Source organism: Anastrepha ludens, chromosome 4, assembly GCF_028408465.1.
Source record: "Anastrepha ludens isolate Willacy chromosome 4, idAnaLude1.1, whole genome shotgun sequence".
Taxonomy (NCBI): Eukaryota; Metazoa; Arthropoda; class Insecta; order Diptera; family Tephritidae; genus Anastrepha; species Anastrepha ludens.
The window spans coordinates 60,384,303-60,402,865 of record NC_071500.1 but is presented as its reverse complement, the minus strand read 5'-3'; positions in this window follow the sequence as shown (position 1 = coordinate 60,402,865).

Here is an 18,563-nt window from a genome sequence, read left to right as displayed (position 1 = left end):
AAAACTCCACACTTCCGACTTCCCAAATTAAGCAGCCACGTTCTCCCGCTTTGATCGGAAGTTAGGTATCTTGGAGTGATACTTGACTCCAAACTCCATTGGAAGCTACACATTGAAAATCGGGTAAAGAACGCCAGTATAGCTTTATACTCCTGCAAATCGATGGATCATTGTATGGATGTCTGGTTTGGTGGGAAGATATATAATATCACTAAACTGGGGAGGGTGCAAAGGACTGCATGCATTGGCATCACCGGAGCATGTAAAACTTGCCCCAGTGCTGCCCTAAATGTCCTTTTGCATTTACTTCCCATCGACTTTTACGCTATTTCCATCGCAGCTCAAAGTGCCATCAGGTTAGCATCTGGAGGTAATCTCTCAAGGGACATGGTAGCACTTTCGGGCAGTTAACACCGTACTTCTCCGAATTTCGAACAAATCTCTCTATCCGCAAACTGGAGTTTGAGGGTCGTGCTATGGCAATCTTTCCATATAGGCAGGGTTGGATCGAGGGAAAATTTGCTCCCTCTCGTCTTCACTGACGGCTCCAAGATTAAATCGGGAGTCGGAGCAGAGGTTTTCTCTGAATCAGCCAATTTATCTATCTCCTTTAAACTAACGAATACTCTTAGTGAATTTCAGGCAAAAGTCTTTGCGATCCTGCAGGCATGCAAAATGCTTAGGGAAAGCGAGGTATTAACATTTTCTCCGATAGTCAAGCCTCAATCAAAGCTCTGACGTCGCCAGGGTGCAGAACGAAACTAGTCAACTCCTGTAAGGAGGAGATAAAATCCCTTGGATGTTCAGGTAACATTTCTGTAATCTGGGTTCCAGGATGTAGGAACATAGAAGGAAATGAAATTGCTGATGAGCTTGTCAGGAAAGGGACTGAATTAGCCTCAAAGACCTCCTACCCGGACATCGGCATCTCCCTGGCCGTTGTTAAAGGAAAACTGCAAAAATTATTTCTCAACAAAGTGCAGAAAAGATGGAGCTCCATTCCTTCATGTGTTATTTTGAAAACCCTTTGACCCCAGTACAATATACGGAGGACTCAGAAAGTCCTTTGGACTCCTCACCATTCAATTTCCAAACTCGTAACTGTATTTACCGGTTACTGGACTAACGGCACACTCGCCGAAAAGCTAGGTCTACCATTTAACCCTCATAGCAGAAGCTGTGGGGAGCTTTCAGTGAAGGAAACTGTTGAGCACTTTCTCTGTTAATGTCCGGGTTTGACAGCCTGGGGCAGTGCGCCAACCTAAATCCCATCAATCTTCTCCATTATATCAACAACTCCGGCTGGCTGCAGATATCTTCCTGTTGGAGGTCTCATAATGGTATCAAAACGGCGCTTTGGTGCTATTTGGGGAGTGCCCACTGGCACTTCAACCATTTCACCACCTACTAAAGGAAGTACTTTTGTTTTTGTTTTTGACCGTTGAAATAAAATGAATTCTTTAAAACTGTATAAGTTTTCATTCCATAAACGTAAACTGATGTATCACTTAATTTTCTCATATTTTGCCAATGAGGCAAATACTAATGATAAGGAACTTCATTACATTTGATTTATCGACTTTTATGTGCAGCAAAACTTAATGGTATATATTCAGAGCTGGCAACTGGTTTTCTTCATTAAAAGTAAGCCCAACCACTTCTCAGCATATCAAAGATTTCACTTAGCAGCCAACTGTACTTTTTTATGGCATCGAGTGGTCTCCTTTTGTGCTTGGATTTGGCAAAAAGGCTAGTCAGATTTTGAATTTCTGCTGCAACTGCAACAACTACAAATATATTTCACACAGCCGATGATAAGAAAACTAAGCAGGTGCAAAGAAAAACCAAAATGTATACAAAAGTGCTTAGTTGTAAAAACAAAAATAAATATTTTTCGAGAAAATTGGAAATTGAAAAGTTGAAAGAAGCAACAAAGCCAAAGATTTAACCTAGACCGAAATAGTGTACAGAGTACATAACATAGACTTTAGTAGAAGAAGTGCAAGCAAAGTGGCACGACCTTGTTGCAAACTATATACCCAATATAGTACAAGTGATGTTGCCAGCTGCTCAATTGAGTTGAAAGAACTAACACGACTTAAAAATTTATTTTCTTTCCACACAGTTAGCGCTACTAATAAGGAGCAACAAAAATAAACTCTTTTCCTAGAAAATAAAATTAGAATCAACAGCTGGTGAAAGCAAGAGGAAAGAAGAGCGTGTAAAAAAAGTAACTACAAAAGAAAATTCGTACATAGCAAAATACGCCTGATGGTATAGAATTGAGTCGTTGCTTAACAAAATGCAACGGCAGTCAAATACCGAATGAAAATGAAATGTTGGGAGTCTAACAAGTGGAGAGAGGCTCGATGAAAACATGGAGATTTGTGTGTAACTGTTGTCTTACAATGGTGGTTTAAAATAAAAACTTTAACAATCAACCGCAACAAAAGCAAATGCCAACGCACAAAAGAAAGAAAGACAAACAAACAAAAATAATAAAACAAAAGCATTAAATTCGTGGCATACTTTTCGAGTACGAAGCCACTTCACAGCGCTACAATTACACATAATCCGCTATTTAGCCATATGTTGGGCGAAAGTGTGCGTTTTATTACATGTGTATGTGTTATATAAAAATTTATACGAGCAACCTACCAAACAAAAATTCGAGAAGCCAGATTTAATAGAATTATTAAGGGAGAATTGTCGTTAAGAGGTTGACTCAGTCGAGATAAGAAAAGATTTAGAAACTAAGGTAGTTTATTATCACTATGGATAAATTCCTGGTCTAGGTGCAATCTAGGGGATGAACCAAGTTTAACCTACATAAGTATAGAATATTTTGTCTCTTTCAAATTAATTTCATACTTGCATGCTGCCCCTAAAAGTTTGCTAAAAGTAATTGTGGCGATTTTGTTTTCCTACTTGCGGGTCTATAGAAAATGGAGATTTATAATCTAACCTGATCGCCGTAGACTCTTGTTTTGCTCATACTATAGTATGGGCAGAGGAACACGACGCATTCCACAGCTCAGCATATTCGCCTTATTTAAAAAAAATATATTTATAAATCTTTAAAGGTTTCTGGAGAGAAGCTAAAGTTGGTCTTTCCGTACGAAAAACATTGAGTGCCGACATGTATGTATACCTGCAACCGTAAGAGCTTGCCCTGGACTATTATTTACATTGATCGAGAAGGCTATTTCGAACGGAAACTGCAGGTGTCTCAATTGAAATTGAGTTGGTAAGTTGGTGGGAGTTAATGGAGTTCACTGATGATGAACTCCATTTGGACGCCAAGGTACCGGTTGCTTGCCTGGTTATACTTGTATACTGCAGCTGCCTAGTTCACAAGTCTAGAAAATGACTAACAAATCATACCATTTGCAAAAAAGCATATTCCATTACTTTCTCAAGTTTTTTTCGGAGAGTCTCGTTTTTGGGAGCCGAGATTACACTTTCCCCCATTGCTGAGGTTTTGTTGCAAATTTGGAAAAGCTTTGCTTATTAGACTAACTTCCAAACTCACAACATTGCGTTAACAACTCTCGAATGTAGTAGGACCTAACGCATCCATTGCTGTGCGGTCATCACCGATTTTGAGCAGATTTGGGGCATAAAGCATAGCTGGACTCTCATGTGAGTTGTGAGCTGTAATACTTCCACTCACGGTCACAATGGCGAAACTTTGAGGAGCGCACTGATTTCGTATGTCGCGTGCCTCGCTCAGTGACCAGTAGCATCTGTCGGATGTTACCTACGAACAAGACAACCACTTCACGTTTCCACGACAATTCGCTCTAGGTTACCGGAACGATCCGCAATTATATCCGGCTAAGGACCGTCACTCCAGCAGCTGTCCCTACACGTGTATGCTGCTACAACAACGACGCCTCGCGCATTCGTCCAACATTACCAGTTTACATTACATCGCAGCTTGACTCACAACATTCGGACGGAGTTTAAACACCGAGTGTACAGTTCTTCCTTCGCTTGGCAAGGTCGCGGCTATCCTTGGGCAGGCTATCATTACATTGTAGCCATATGTCCCGCTGTAGAAAAAAATGTGTTTAAATTTAAAAAAAGCTAACTCCCTTGTAAGCTGATTTAAAAAGAATTTGGCGTATTTAAAAAAAAAAATATAAATGATTGGCGCGTACACTTCGGTTATATGTTTGTCCAAGCTCCTGCTCCTATTTGTGGTGTGCGATTTGATGTTGTTCTACAAATGGAGTTCCCAAATGGGAAATGGTTTTTTATGAAGAGGTTTTTTCTTAGTAGAAATACACCCAGAAGTTTGCCATTGCCGGCCGAGAGTCGACCGATAATAGAAAAAAATGTATTCCATTTTGCTGTTTGAAACAGATGATAAGTTTTTGATTTGTTAAATTTTAGCTAAATCCAAGGAGCCGTTTTGGCGTGAAAAGGTAACAAACCTACTCACTCACTCACTCACATACTTTAACATTGTATTACTTTAAAAGAAAAAAAAATCCATTATATTTGTGCATAATTTTTGAGCAAATCGTTTAAAACTACTTTATGGTCGATCTTTAGCCCCTGGGCGATGCTAAAACTACTAAAACGTCGGTCACCTTCCAGAATTACTGTGGTTTTGTCGACATTTTCTTTAACATCAAAATTGCCTGAACGGAATTGGCCACGTTACAGTAACGGACATCCTGAAAGTAGCCGAAAGGATAATCGAGAGGAGGTGGAGCAGGAAACATATTGGAGTTTTCAGAGACAGCCAGGCTGCACTGGAGAACGCAAATCACACCTCAAAGATTTTTCAAGAATGTAAGAAGAAGCTTAATTCTGTCGCAAGACAGAACAGCCTTGTACTTATATGGGTTCCAGGACACTCCGGTGTGCAAGGAAACAAAATTGCCGATGTATTGGCCAACCGTGGATCAGCGGTTCCTAAACAAGGACCAGAGCCCTGGCTGGATCAGCGATTATGTAGGCAATCTACATAAAGTGTGATGGTCCAGGCTAGAACGCTGCAGAACTGCAAAGTGTTTTGTGGCAAGTCCAAACAGAAAACTGTCAAACTTTCTACTAAAGCGTAGAAAGAAAGGCGTTCGATTGATGGTCGGTATTATTACAGGACACAACCCATTGGGTCAGCATATGACCACCATTGGAATCATTGAGGACCCAGTGTGCCTGTCATGCTTAGAGGGGGCGCTCAGTTTCATGCTTGGAGAAAGTGATCAGTTTCTCTGTGAGTGTCCTGCCTTTGCAAGAGCACCGCTATGAGTTTTGGGTTCCGATGTCATGAGAATAAGTAATATTCGTTCTCTAAAACTGGAGAATATTTACAGATTTGTCAAAGAGTCTGGAAAATTCTCACAGGACTAACTATCTCTATCTCTGTCTCTATTCTTTCCTATCTCTTTCTCTGATACTTTTCTCCTTCCCTCCTTGACTATCTACCCCCTTTCCAGAGTTTTAAATACAATGGGCTTTTAGGAGCCAACAAATCTCCTGGTGCTCCTTGGACTTCCATTGTTGAAACCCTCTAAATCACAACTGAATGAGACAATCCAAAAACAGCAACGATTTTTTTTAGTATGAAATGTTGACAACGAGCATAAACTTTAAATTGTTTTATCGATACTTTACGCGATATTGATCTTTACAGCCACCTACCGAGAAAAACAATGAATTTCTTTTTCCCCAAGCTAATATATTTAGAATTTTGCAAAGGTTGTCCCTGCAATGAACCGCTTCAGACTTATTCATAGTCAAATCAATATTTCTCGACTTCTCGACTTGGAGAAGTCCCATTATTTGTTAACTGGGTTCCTAGAAGGGTACGAACCGTACGTATTAGTGTTTGTGTGAGCCTTGAGTTCCCAGTAGCAAAAGTAATAACTGTGAAATTAGTTAACAACGGTTGAATTGTTTGATGAACTTTGACATAGCCAAAAATCTCGTTAACTTTTTAAAAGTTTTTTCTTGAGGATGTTACATATTTTCTCCATATAAAAGAGTGGCATGCATTTATTTATATCTATATTATATGTATATATATTTCCTATATTTCCTTTTAAATCGTTAATTAAATTAATGTACGTTGAGAACTGAAATCATATTCATATATCCGTATTTTATTGAATACCACCTTGAGCAAAAACATCCCGGGATATATTCCGAAAATTCAATTTTCAAGGTTATTCCTCAAAAAGGATATTATCGCCTTCAATGCACTGTAATCGCCAGCGTTTAATCCAGCTCTCGAAACATTTCTGGAACTCTATTTTCAGTATAGCGATCAGAGCTGTCTTCGATTTTTCCATTACTTCCTTGCAGCTGTAAAAAAGCATAGTAGTGGTTTTTTGACTAGATCTAAGAGAAAAAAATGGCAGGAGACATATCAGATGGATTCGATGGCTTGCATTCATATTGTTCTTGGTTAAATATTCACGGATAATGATGGCATCGTGCGAAGGTACGTTATTATGTGGCAATATTCTCAAGTTGCTTTCCCACAAATCCACTCTTTTTGGTGAATTGCTTAGCGTAAGCGGCTTATGACATCCAAATAATTCCATATGCCTTATTAGCTGTCTGACCTTCTGGTAAAAATTTGTAGTTCACAATAACGTAATAATCCATATAAACCGTAGGTTATGTTAAGTAAGGTTTGGCAGCCGCATCGCACTTGGAGACGCCGATGCGACTTAGACCACGAAATGGGTCCGTTGTGAGCCGCACTGACAGGACTACATTTCCATTTCCATATTGAACCATCCTGAGCTTTTGACAAAGCGTAAAAGGATCTTAAATATCGGTTCCTGCTTCTGGCTAGAGCCGGGCATGAATTGAATTGTTTCCAACTCCTCCTCATTCCTGCAGCTACGACAGAAATCATGCATGTAAGCGCCTAATCTCCTTGCATGATTTCCTATGAGACAATGTCCTGTGAGGGCCCCTTCTAAGGTCCTAATTTGAAGTCTACTTAATTTTATAATATTCTTGGACAGATGTAGTCTTTAGATTTAGTCTTGGCCATGTTTGCTTAGCAATTTCTCAGGTATTGACACTAATCCATCTTTGATTTACCCAACTGATTAGTGCGTCCTTAATGCGAGAGATATCCCCATAAAATTACTTATGTTGGCATACAGGTAGCTTCTCTTGAAAGTTGGCCTACAGTTCCCTGGTATATCTCTGTGACCTGGAATCCAACGTAAGATAATACAATATTGTTTGGTCATCTCAGTAACAGATTGGCGACAATGTAAGACACTCCTTGATGTTATTTTGAATGCATCCAGGTCCCGTACGGCAACTTGGCTCTGTGATAGAGTGCAGATATCTGTTGATGATATTCTGTTTATCTCTAACCATTTTAAGGATTCATGAATATCGTTTATTTCCGCTTGTAAAACACTAGAGTGGTCCGGTAGTTAAAAGGAGTCACTGAAAGAAAGCTCTTCGCAACATAACCCTGATCCTACACCGGGCTCCATTTTAGATCCATCCGTGTAGATCTTAACCGTAAGCAACGCCTTCTTTTTTTACTGAAAACGACGTGTCTTTTTTTTTTTTTTTTTTGGTCTTTATTCTGAGTTCTCCACTTACTCGCCGGATGTCTGGATTGCGAGTCATACGCATAAATCTGCGTCTCGTCTCCAATAATAATGCGTTTAATGAATATTGAATCGGATTCAACCTTAGAAATCATGCTTTCGGCGATATCCACGCGGCCCCTTTTTTGCCTGCAATTCAGATCCCTTAGGAAAAACTTTGCAACTTCAATGTCCTAAATTGATCCATAAGAAATGTTCAAGTTCTCTGCGAGCTCTCGTTGCAGTAGGTAAATTTCCTCCAGAGGCCGTAACTTTTACAATTGTCAAGCAATGAGGACAGAATTTTGGTGGGAATATTAATCATACATGTGGCAACATAACAAAAACAAGCAGAACTCAAATCAGTTGACTTAGAGCGTCCCCTTTTTGATGAAGGGGGTAGAGAAATAGTTTCTGTGCAAATTATTTTGTTAAATTTAAACTTTTTTTTAAGAATTTGCTTTGTAATATCGATTTTTAAACATTCATAATATTTTTTCAAGTTGTTGTACGCTTTTTTGTGTTGTTTCTGAACAATAAAATAAAATAACGATGGCATTATTCGTTTTAAGGCATTTAAGTTTCTAAACGCGATCTTCTCCTGCAGGCTATCATAATTTAACTGGGATGTGTCGTTGTCGCTGAAGATTTTTTTCATGCGATTTCTATTTTTCAATAATGTTTTTTATAGCGGAAACATGTTTGAAAAATAATAACAAATTAGTTGAAAAATTGTATTAGAGCCGCCTTCACACTGCAGACAGAACTCAAATTCAGCAATTAATAGATTTCCACTACAAATTCAAAAAGATATATGTGTTGTCCCTTGAGTGTAGCTACGCCTTTTAAAAATAAATCACAAGCTGGGGCTTTCATTTTCTTCTCTACTTTGTCGACAATCCTCTGCGTAAGCAAACTATTTTCTGTTTGGCTACATTCACGCATACCTCAATTTTTCTTCATTTCATACTCAACTTTTTCTTTTACTTTTTAGTACGCTTTTTAACAACTTTTTAGTTAACTTCACTATTTACTTCTAAGGCAAACTTCTATTGTACTAATTGAGAAAAAAAAATGTTGCAAGTCAACGTCCAAAGCGAGTGGATTCGTCTTGTCAACATCTGCCGCCACCGCGACAGTAGTAACGATTGAAAATGTTTTCACCGAAAAAAAAAAACCAAAACCAGTGGCATCTTCTCAGGATATTAAGGAATTCACAACTTATATATATTCGACGACTGTACTGATTCATATGATTGGGATTAAAATTTCTTTAAAGGTACAAAAACAGAAAATATTCCGCTCTTACGATGAAATCGTTTCGTTCCCTGCCCCGCGACCAATTACCAACTCGCCTACTTCATTCAGTTGCGAAACTTTTTGCTTATGGGTGTAGGGTATTGTTGACTCAATTGTCTCTACTTATAAGCGAGTTGCAAACATTTATTACACGCCTCATATTGGTGTTGTTCTACAGCCACCGAAAGTGTAAACATGCATAAGTAAAATGAAAAAGAAAATCACAAGTATTTTGCACACACAATAAACTGAAGAGGGTTGACGTTGTAAGCGTGGAATTTCTTGGCAAACCTAAAAACACATGTCTAAGTATAAATATGCATGTATGCACGTGCCTATGTATGGGCACTCGTAACATATGGAAAAAGTTTGAAAGTTACATAGTTAAGCGGTTCGGATTTAAAATGAGGGTATCTGCATTTTTCTGCGAAAAAGAGTTAGTTATTCACATGCTTGAATTTGTCTTGAAAATTCGAATTTATGCAAGTAAAAAGAGTTCTAAAATTATATATATTTGTAAAAGTATTAATGTTTTAAATTTGAGTGGTTGCAGTATCTCTAGTAATTCTTAATAAATCCTAATGAAGCAAGTTTGGAGTAAATTTGTATATTATGTAAATGGTTTTCTATATCCAAAATTAGGCAAAACTGCAGTTGCGAGAGAGTGATTTGACTCCTCGAAGGAGAAGAAAAAGACCAAACTTGGAAAAAAAGCGAATGAATGTCACACACAAATAAAGCAGGCCACAGGCGGGAAACAAATCGAAACAATCGGTTGAAACTCATTTTGAATTTGCTGACGATTTTAGTTTCACAGTGTTCACTGCTGAGTGAGCATGGAACGCGGAAAAACTTATTGCCATGTACGCTACTTATTTGTGCGGGAAAAGAAGGGAGGAGAAAGAGGAAAAAAACACGTTCAATTTGAGTGCAAGATTGGTTTAAAAAACAAAATGAAAATATTTTGTTCACCAATTAGACGAGGGGTACGTAACGAAAATCAGCTGGTATTGTTAAATTCTATGATTCTATGAGTTCTCAGCGCTTTCATACAGCTGAAATATCAGATATGGTTTTTGAAAAGATTTTCTTGCAAATTTTACATACGAGAAACAATTTCCCAACATGCAAACAAAAATTTAACTTTTTTTTTTACTTAAATAAAAAGAAAACACCCGAATTAGTCTAAAACAGTTGTTTTCACTTACACAAAAAGCATACATTGAACGAACCAAGCACAAACGCGTTTTGTTTAATTTCTCGGTTTAACTTCGAAAGCATATACCCACATTTAAAATCAGTACGGCAGAGTTGGTTTGAGTTGTTTAGATGCTACAAATGTTGATTTTTTTTCTGTGTTTGCTTTTATAAAAAAACGAATATGAGTAAACTGCAAGGCTAACTATGTAATATCGCTGCCCAGACACCAACTCTCATGTACAGCTGATACACTACTAAAATGTGATTTTCTTTTCTCTTTTGCACTACATCCAAAGTTTGTTAGCATTTTTTCTCAAATTTCTAGTTCTTGTATCCACTCTTAACTTGATTGCGACCGAAAGAAACTTTCATCTGAAAAAAAGCAAAATAGGTAAGAGGTAAACACAACAGCATAGTTTGTTGAGCAAAGACGATTATCCAGCTGAAGACAAACAATATAACGGGACCAAAGCAAGATTTTGTGAAAAGAGAAATGCATAATATGGGAGTGATTCCTTTGTGCAAGCAGTTGGTATTGAATTTAGTCCCTCCCCCGAGTTGATATAACTGAAAATTTCATCTCATTTAGAGGAAAGTAAATGTAGACTAGAAAAAATCCGATTTGCTTGTGGACAGCTCTGCTGCTAAAAGAAAAGTTCTGCTTCTGTAATTAAACATTTTTTGTGTGTTGCTTTGGAAGCCGTTATTATTTGAAAGATATTGGGAGGCGCTTAGACTGTATATCTATTATTATATTTATATTTACTTTGACAATGTGGCGCCAAATTAATCAGTTTTCATCATAAATGTTGGTTTTGAATAACTTTTTTACTAAATAGTTAAAACAAAATGATTTTGATCGATTTTGAATCACTTCATTTTATATCCTCTTAAGCGAAGTAGAAAGTTCTAAATGTTTTACGTCAGTTATCATTAATGTGCCAGACTATGCGGCTATTTAAAATGGTATTAAGATCCAAAAACGTTCTTTGAGAATTTAGTATTTAAGTTAAATTAGTTGAAGCGGTTGTCCTTTTAGGGGCAGCATCACAAATCGGCTAGAAACCTGAGCTGCGTGGGGAACTTGTCAGTAACTCTCCTAAAACCAATATGTACTTTTCAAAAAATTTAGAAGATCCGTAATTTTTAGAGTACTGAGTTCTTTGAATTCTTTAAAAAGTCTCTCTCCATCACCTCTCGCCGCGGGACAACCGCCAAGTATTACTTCGCGGGGAGGGAAGGCGATTAGTCGCCGTTGCTGTGTCGCAGTCTTTCTAGACGCCTCATCTCTTTCATAATCTCGGCCACTAAGTCGCATGCCACGTTCCACTGTTCCTTCGAGCGCAGCATATGATGTACGAATGTTTCCGGCGAAGGAGGTTCTCTAAAAGTTCTATAGAGTCTTTCTTTTGCAGAACGGAAGCGCGAGCATGTGAAGAATATGTGGTGAACGTCCTCTAAAATGCTTCCATCGCAGTAGTCGCAATAAGGATTATCGTCCTGGTTAAACCTGATGCTTTGAAGCATCCATGTCCACTCAAAAACTGGGTCAGGTAGAACTCCACTTCTTCATGTGGCCTCTTTAACCAAAGCTTTAGGTTGGGAATGCATCTGTGCGTCCAACGCCCTTTGGCCGAGCTGTCCCACCTAGTTTGCCACTCGTCGATGCAATTATCTCGTAACGTGGCCCGAGTAGATGGACTTATAGGTCGCTGTGCTCTCGCTATTTGGACAGTTTCCATTTCTAATATGCCTATCGGGTACATGCCAGATATTACTAAGGCTGCATCGTCGGACACCGTTTTAAATGCGCTACATACGCGTAGTGCGCACAACCGGTAGCTAGACTGTAGACCTCGAAAGTATGATACATGATCCGTTTTATTAGCCCAGATTGGAGCACCATACAAAATTTGGCTTTTCACGATATTAGCCAAAAGCTGACGGCGATTTTGTTTTGGTCCTCGTACGTTTAACCCCAGCCTCGACAGCGCCGTCGTGGTGGTGGATGCTTTTTTGTTGGCGTACTCGAAGTGTGCTTTGAAAGACAGCCTTTTGTCTATCATTATTCCCAAGTATTTGATTGCGGGAGTGGTCGTTATGTTGAAGTATCCTATTCTAAAAGAGATCTCTTCTGGCTTTTTTCTGCTGGATAAAAGGATTGCTTCAGTCTTTTGTTGCTTATTTTGGGCTAGTCAAGATTGCACGCTGAAAACCGCCCGGATCGCATTGTTGCGGATATCGCCTAGATTTTTAGCCGTTACCACAACGGCAATGTCGTCGGCAAAACCAATTATCTTGGTTCTTTCTGGAATCCTGACACGGAGAACACCGTCGTACATTATATACCACAGCAATGGCCCGAGAACCGATCCCTGTGGAACGCCACTTGTTATTTTAACTTTTTTTCGTCCTTTTGATGTACCGTACCATAGAATTGGGCCATCGAAGGAACTGCGCAATATTCTCCTCAGGTACATTGAGACCCCAATTCGCTCTAGGGCGTCTAAGGTTTTCGCCCAGTTTGCAGAATTGAATGCATTTCTGACGTCTAGGGTGATAATCAGGCAGTACTCTTTGGTGCCATTTAGCCAGCGGGTGCCGCTGATTGCTTTCGTTGCAAGGTGGATTGCTGAAGATACTGCATCTATCGTTGAATTCCCCTTTCTAAATCCGAATTGATTTTCGGACAGGCCTCCCTTTGATCTGACTTCCGCGTCTAGTCGATCGAATAAAATTCGTTCGAGCACCTTACCCGCAGTGTCGGTTAGACGGTTAGATTGGTTTGTAGCTCGACGGCTCCTCCGCTGATTTACCGTTTCCAAATTGTCGGAAAGGTGCCCTCCGAAAGGCAACTATTAAACAAGTTGCTAAACATTTTGATTTGTTGTTCGATTGCTAACTTCAAACATTTATTTGGCACGCCATCCGGTCCAGAGGCTTTTAAGTCTGCTAAACTGCTTGTAGCCTTTATTATATCATCCTCTGTAATGAAGTCGAAATTGGTTAATTTGGTGTTGTTGATTGGGGACACCAAATGTTTATGTTTTGGAAATAGCGTATCCACAATTTTAGCCATGAAAGACGGGCACATAGGCGCTGCGGATTTGCTGCTCTTAATCTTTTTGGCTACTATCCTGTAGACGGCGTCCCAAGGGTTTCTTTCAGCGTCATCGCAAAGTTCCAGAAAGCTGTTTCGCTTACTCTCTTTTAAAGCATTTTTTAAAGCTTTTCTTGCTGCTTTAAAATTTACCATACTTTGTAGAAAGTTTACTCTTCCTCTAGACCTTTGGGATTTCCTTCTTGCCTTTAGGCACTCTTTACGAAGCATGGAAATTCTCTCATTCCACCAGTAAACAGCACTTTGCGATTTATATGCATTTTTTCTTTTCATCGATGCATCACAGGCCGCTGTAATACTCTTCATTACGCATTTAGCCATGTTGTTGGCGGAACCCGAACAGGAAGGGTTTTGTAGCATTATCTTAAACACGTCAGTATCAAGCGTGTTGATCTTCCAACCAGATGGCTGCCAAGTGGAGACTGAATGATTGTTGCTAGTTTTTATGTCGTAAATTATCGCTGCGTGATCGCTGTGGGTGTAGACATCTTTTATGCCCCATTGGCATAATCTAGTGATACCTGAACTAGCAAACGTTAGATCGATGATCGGCCCAAAATCCTTTGCGACTAAAGGTGTGTTGCGTACCAGTATTGAGAAGGGCTACGTCTAAACATGCTATACTTTCGAGGAGGATTTTCCCTCTAGGGCTTGTTCTTGGGCAACACCATTCCTGCGCCCAGGCATTGAAGACGCCAGCAATAAAGAATTTATTCCTACTCTCAGACTGTTTTGAAGATGGTTATCGAATCTTCAAAATAGTCTGCGTACAGGTATCAATCGGAGCGCTGGGTGGTATATAGACACTATAAATATATAGGTCGTTTACTTTGGCTTAGGAGGTCTTGAGCTGCTTCGCAATGATTTAAGTTGAGTTATAAAACTCTCATTTTTTCCTAAGATTTTGTAAGGCTTCGAGATAAATAGAGCATTTGCTACTCCCAGTATAATGACCAATTTGGCTAGCATTATTTTTAGTGCGTAATATGCATTTTCAAGATTTGGCGTATTGTGAATATTTGGTCGATGGTAGACTTTCCATGGGTTTGGTTTGGTGGTGAACGAGGACAAAACGAAGTACCTCCTGTCTTCAAACAAACAGTCGGCGCACTCGCGTATCGGCACTCACGTCACTGTAGACAGTTATAATTTCGAGGTTGTAAAAGACTTCGTTTATTTAGGAACCAGCATTAACACCGATAACAATGTCAGCCTTGAAATCCAACGTAGAATCTCTCTTGCCAACAAGTGCTACTTTGGACTAAGTAGGCAACTGAGCAGTAAAGTCCTCTCTCGACGAACAAAACTAACACTCTACAAGACTCTCATCATGCCCGTCCTAACGTATGGCGCAGAAGCGTGGACGATGACAACATCCGATGAAGCGACGCTTGGAGTGTTCGAGAGAAAGATTCTGCGTAAGATTTTTGGACCTTTGCACGTTGGCAACGGCGAATATCGCAGGCGATGGAACGATGAGCTGTATGAGCTTTACGGCGACATAGACATAGCGCAGCGAATAAAGATCCAGCGGCTTCGTTGGCTGGGTCATGTCGTCCGAATGGATACAAACGCTCCGGCTTTGAAAGTATTCGATGCGGTACCAGCTGGTGGTAGCAGAGGAAGAGGAAGGCCTCCTCTGCGTTGGAAAGATCAGGTGGAGAAGGACTTGGCTTCACTTGGTGTGTCCAACTGGCGCCGGTTAGCACGAGAAAGAAACGACTGGCGCGCTTTGTTAAGCTCGGCCAAAATCGCGTAAGCGGTTATCGCGCCAATTAAGAAGAAGAAGGAGAATATGCATTTTGGGGAATTGGTGCATTTTTTAGAAAGGGTATGCCCATGCCATTATCTGTGCACTTATCAGTCAACTTGGTGCCAAGTTTCGATAGTTACTCTCAGTGTCAGAATGGCAGGAACCCATGTTACCTTTAGGTGAAATGACTCAGCCGTCTCGTTAAGAGATGAGAGGAACTTCATGGCTACCTTGGAGGTTGTAGACTGCTTTATGAGGGATTGTATCGCTCTTGGCTATCAGTGAACAGATGTAGATATCATCTCCAGGTATCGCATCACACTGTACCATTGCGATCAGTTCAGCCTGAGAGATACTATAGTAGTAGGGAAGCCGAAATGTTCGAAACCTACCTTCGAGCTTTGAGCCATTTGTGGATACATGGATGGACTCGTTCCCACGACAGTCGGTTCTACGTAACCGGAACGACCCGGACTTATATCCGGCCAAGAACTGTCACTTCAGCAGCATTGCTCGAATATGCACGGTGAATGTTTATGCTGCAACAACAACAACAACATGGATGGACTCGCCCTGTCCTAGATCGTTCCGTTCCCACTCCTCGATTGTGCGTAGTCCACCAGTCTGGGAAGCTCCAAAATGCTAGCTAGAAGTTCAGTTGTAGCTATCGATATTGATAGTTCCCATGCAGCTAGAAAAGCACCCGAAAGCTTTAGGGAGTTGCGAAATTGTGCGCGCAGTGTGGGCCGCTGATTGTTTCAGTTCCAAATCGATGAGTAGTCATTTAGATGACGAAAACTCTGAATACACTGAGGTAGTCAATTTAGTTGAAAATAGAGATGTTACCGATTAATAATACAATCCCATATTAAAATTGTTTTTTGTACTAATTAGACGAAAACTGTATTCAAATATTTATGTACTAAACCTGAATTATCGCTTCATACTAAAAAATTCTTTTGTAATACTTTTACCAAAAAATGCAACTATGCCTGAACTGTAAACGCCGTTGAATTGACCGAAACGTGCTTTAAAAGTCCAGTTGCTTACGGAAATTCAGACGCGTACGAGGCACGACAATATATAAAAACCTACTTCTATTTTCACGCAATTTAAACAATTTGTTAAACTTTATTAATTTCATATACTTTAAATTCATATACTTATAAAATATTTTCATTAACAAGAAATAAAATACAGTGAGCTTAAAGTGTTGTTTGTTATAATTTCGGAAGCCTCGTATTTTGAGCCATTGTTGCTTTTGCCTGCAACAAGAGCTTTAAAAAAGTCCATTTTTATAGTGATGCAAAATGACGTGAATGCTACAGCATTCAAATTTTAAAGCCAAGTTTGGTTTATTTAATTTCATGTAACTTAAAGTTTTTGTAATTAATATACATTTCAAAGTAATGACCACTTGATTCATTAAGTACTTTCATATAACAGTTAAAATACGATGTTCTGACTACTCTTATAATATATAATATGTATAATCCGATTTAGGATATTACAACTAGTTTCAAAAAATAGCTGAAATTTTTAGTGTCCGCGAACGAATTAAGCAGTTTGAGATGTACGTAATAGCTTCTATTTGCAGCCTGCCGTCTGTTATTTATGCCGATAAGCGAATCTGCTCTACTACTTAGGTTAAAGTTTCGATTTTTAGGAATACGTTAAACTCAAAATGGACGGTCTTAATGAAATAACCGAATAATTGGCGAATTTTGACTTTAACGCGCTCCAGCGAGTAGAAGCAACACGAGTGTGCTTGGCAGCCACACCTCCACTCAATGTCTGCGATCAACTTGTTTTTCCAAGCAATTTTTGATGTAACAGTAACAGACTTGCAACTTTTTTGCATGCTGGAGTTTTCGTGCCATTTGTAATTTATCAGCGAAAAACTTTTCTAATATTTGCACAAGCTCACAGAGCCGCTGGGCGTATGAGTAACCACTAATTGCGTTAGTTAGTTAGCGAAATGCATGCGAACTATTTTACTGCAGACAGACGTAGTAGCACTTCGGGTGCCTGAATTTCTGCTGAAGTAGTCATTTTAGCGCGCTTACTAACTACGAAGTTTAAATATCGAACATTTTAAAACCTTCAACCTTACAGCCCCGATAATGCAGAGTTGCACAGTTGGAGTCAAAATAATAGCGCCTCTTTAAGGTAATATTTAATTTCATAAATAATATTTTACTTTTACCTGATTTCACAGACACTCTCATATATGCATGAACAATTCCAGCAGCACTTTTTCTTTTGTAAATTTTCGCGAATTGTTCCTCTTCGCGCAATCAAAATTATAGAGCCACAGGAATTGTTCGTAGAAAACGTCATAAATTTTTCAGTTTTCTGATACTATTTGAAAAAGAGAGGTATTTAAGTAAGTAACTTTAGAAAAAAAAGGTTGATCTGCTACTTAAATTAAGCACTTTTGTATTTTATTAAAAATTCTAATAAAAAGTTTGAAATCAGAAGGTACATCTTGCCTCAAAGTCATGCGATTGATTGCATGCTGCAAGAAAATGAGCCGAAACGCAATCTATTACAAGCCAGTGAAGAGAATACGAGTAATGAAAGGGTTGAGATCCCAGGAAATATTCGTTTCTATGTGTACAGATTGCTAAAGTGCACTTGGGTTAGCGAGCTGAAAGGAATCGAAACATATTTGAACTGGTGAGTGGAAAAGAGTGAAGGAGTGTCTTATATTGTCGCAAATCTCTTAATAATAGCATATCATCTTATGCTGGATTCCCGGGGAACTGTAGAGCTGACCAACTTGCAAGAGAAGGTACCTATATGCCAAACATAAATAATTTTACGGCGATACCTCTCGCAACTTGTAAGCCGTATTAAGGACGCACTAATCAGTTGTGTAAATCAAAGATGGATTAGTGCCAATACCTGTGAAATTGCTAGGCAAACATGGTCAAGGCTAAATTTACATCTGTCCAAGAGTATTATAAAACTGAGTAGACTTAAAATTAGGACCTTAGTAGGGGCCCTCAAAGGACATTGTCTCATAGGAAATCATGCAAGGAGATTAGGCGCTTACATGCATGATTTTTGTCGTAGCTGCAGGAATGAGGAGGAGTTCTAAACAATTCAATTGCCCGGCTCTAACCAGAAGCAGGAACCGATATTTAAGATTCTACTTCTTAATGAAAATAGTTAATCTATACACTTAAGGTATCAACAACTTTGTACGCTTTGTCAAAAGCTCAGAAGGGTTCAATATGGAAAGGGAAATGTAGCCCTGCCCCTGCGGCTCACAACGGACCCATTTCGTGGTCTAAGTGGCATCGCTGTCTTTATGTGAGATGCGGCTGCCAAACCTAACCTAACCTACCGATAGTAAAACTAAAATTAGCTACTAGCAAAACTTTTCCATAAACTAACGTAGATTAGGGTGATTCTTATCTGACATATATTTTTTTTTTAATTCTAATCGCGCGTTAGTCTTTCATTATATTAGGCCTCATTACCAGCATATAAAAAATATTGAAAGAGGTATATTTTCAGGTTTCGGAAGCAATAGGTTATTAGCCTAGAATTCCTATCCACGTGGTAAGATTCACCACTTGGCGACGCTTCTGATGGGGGA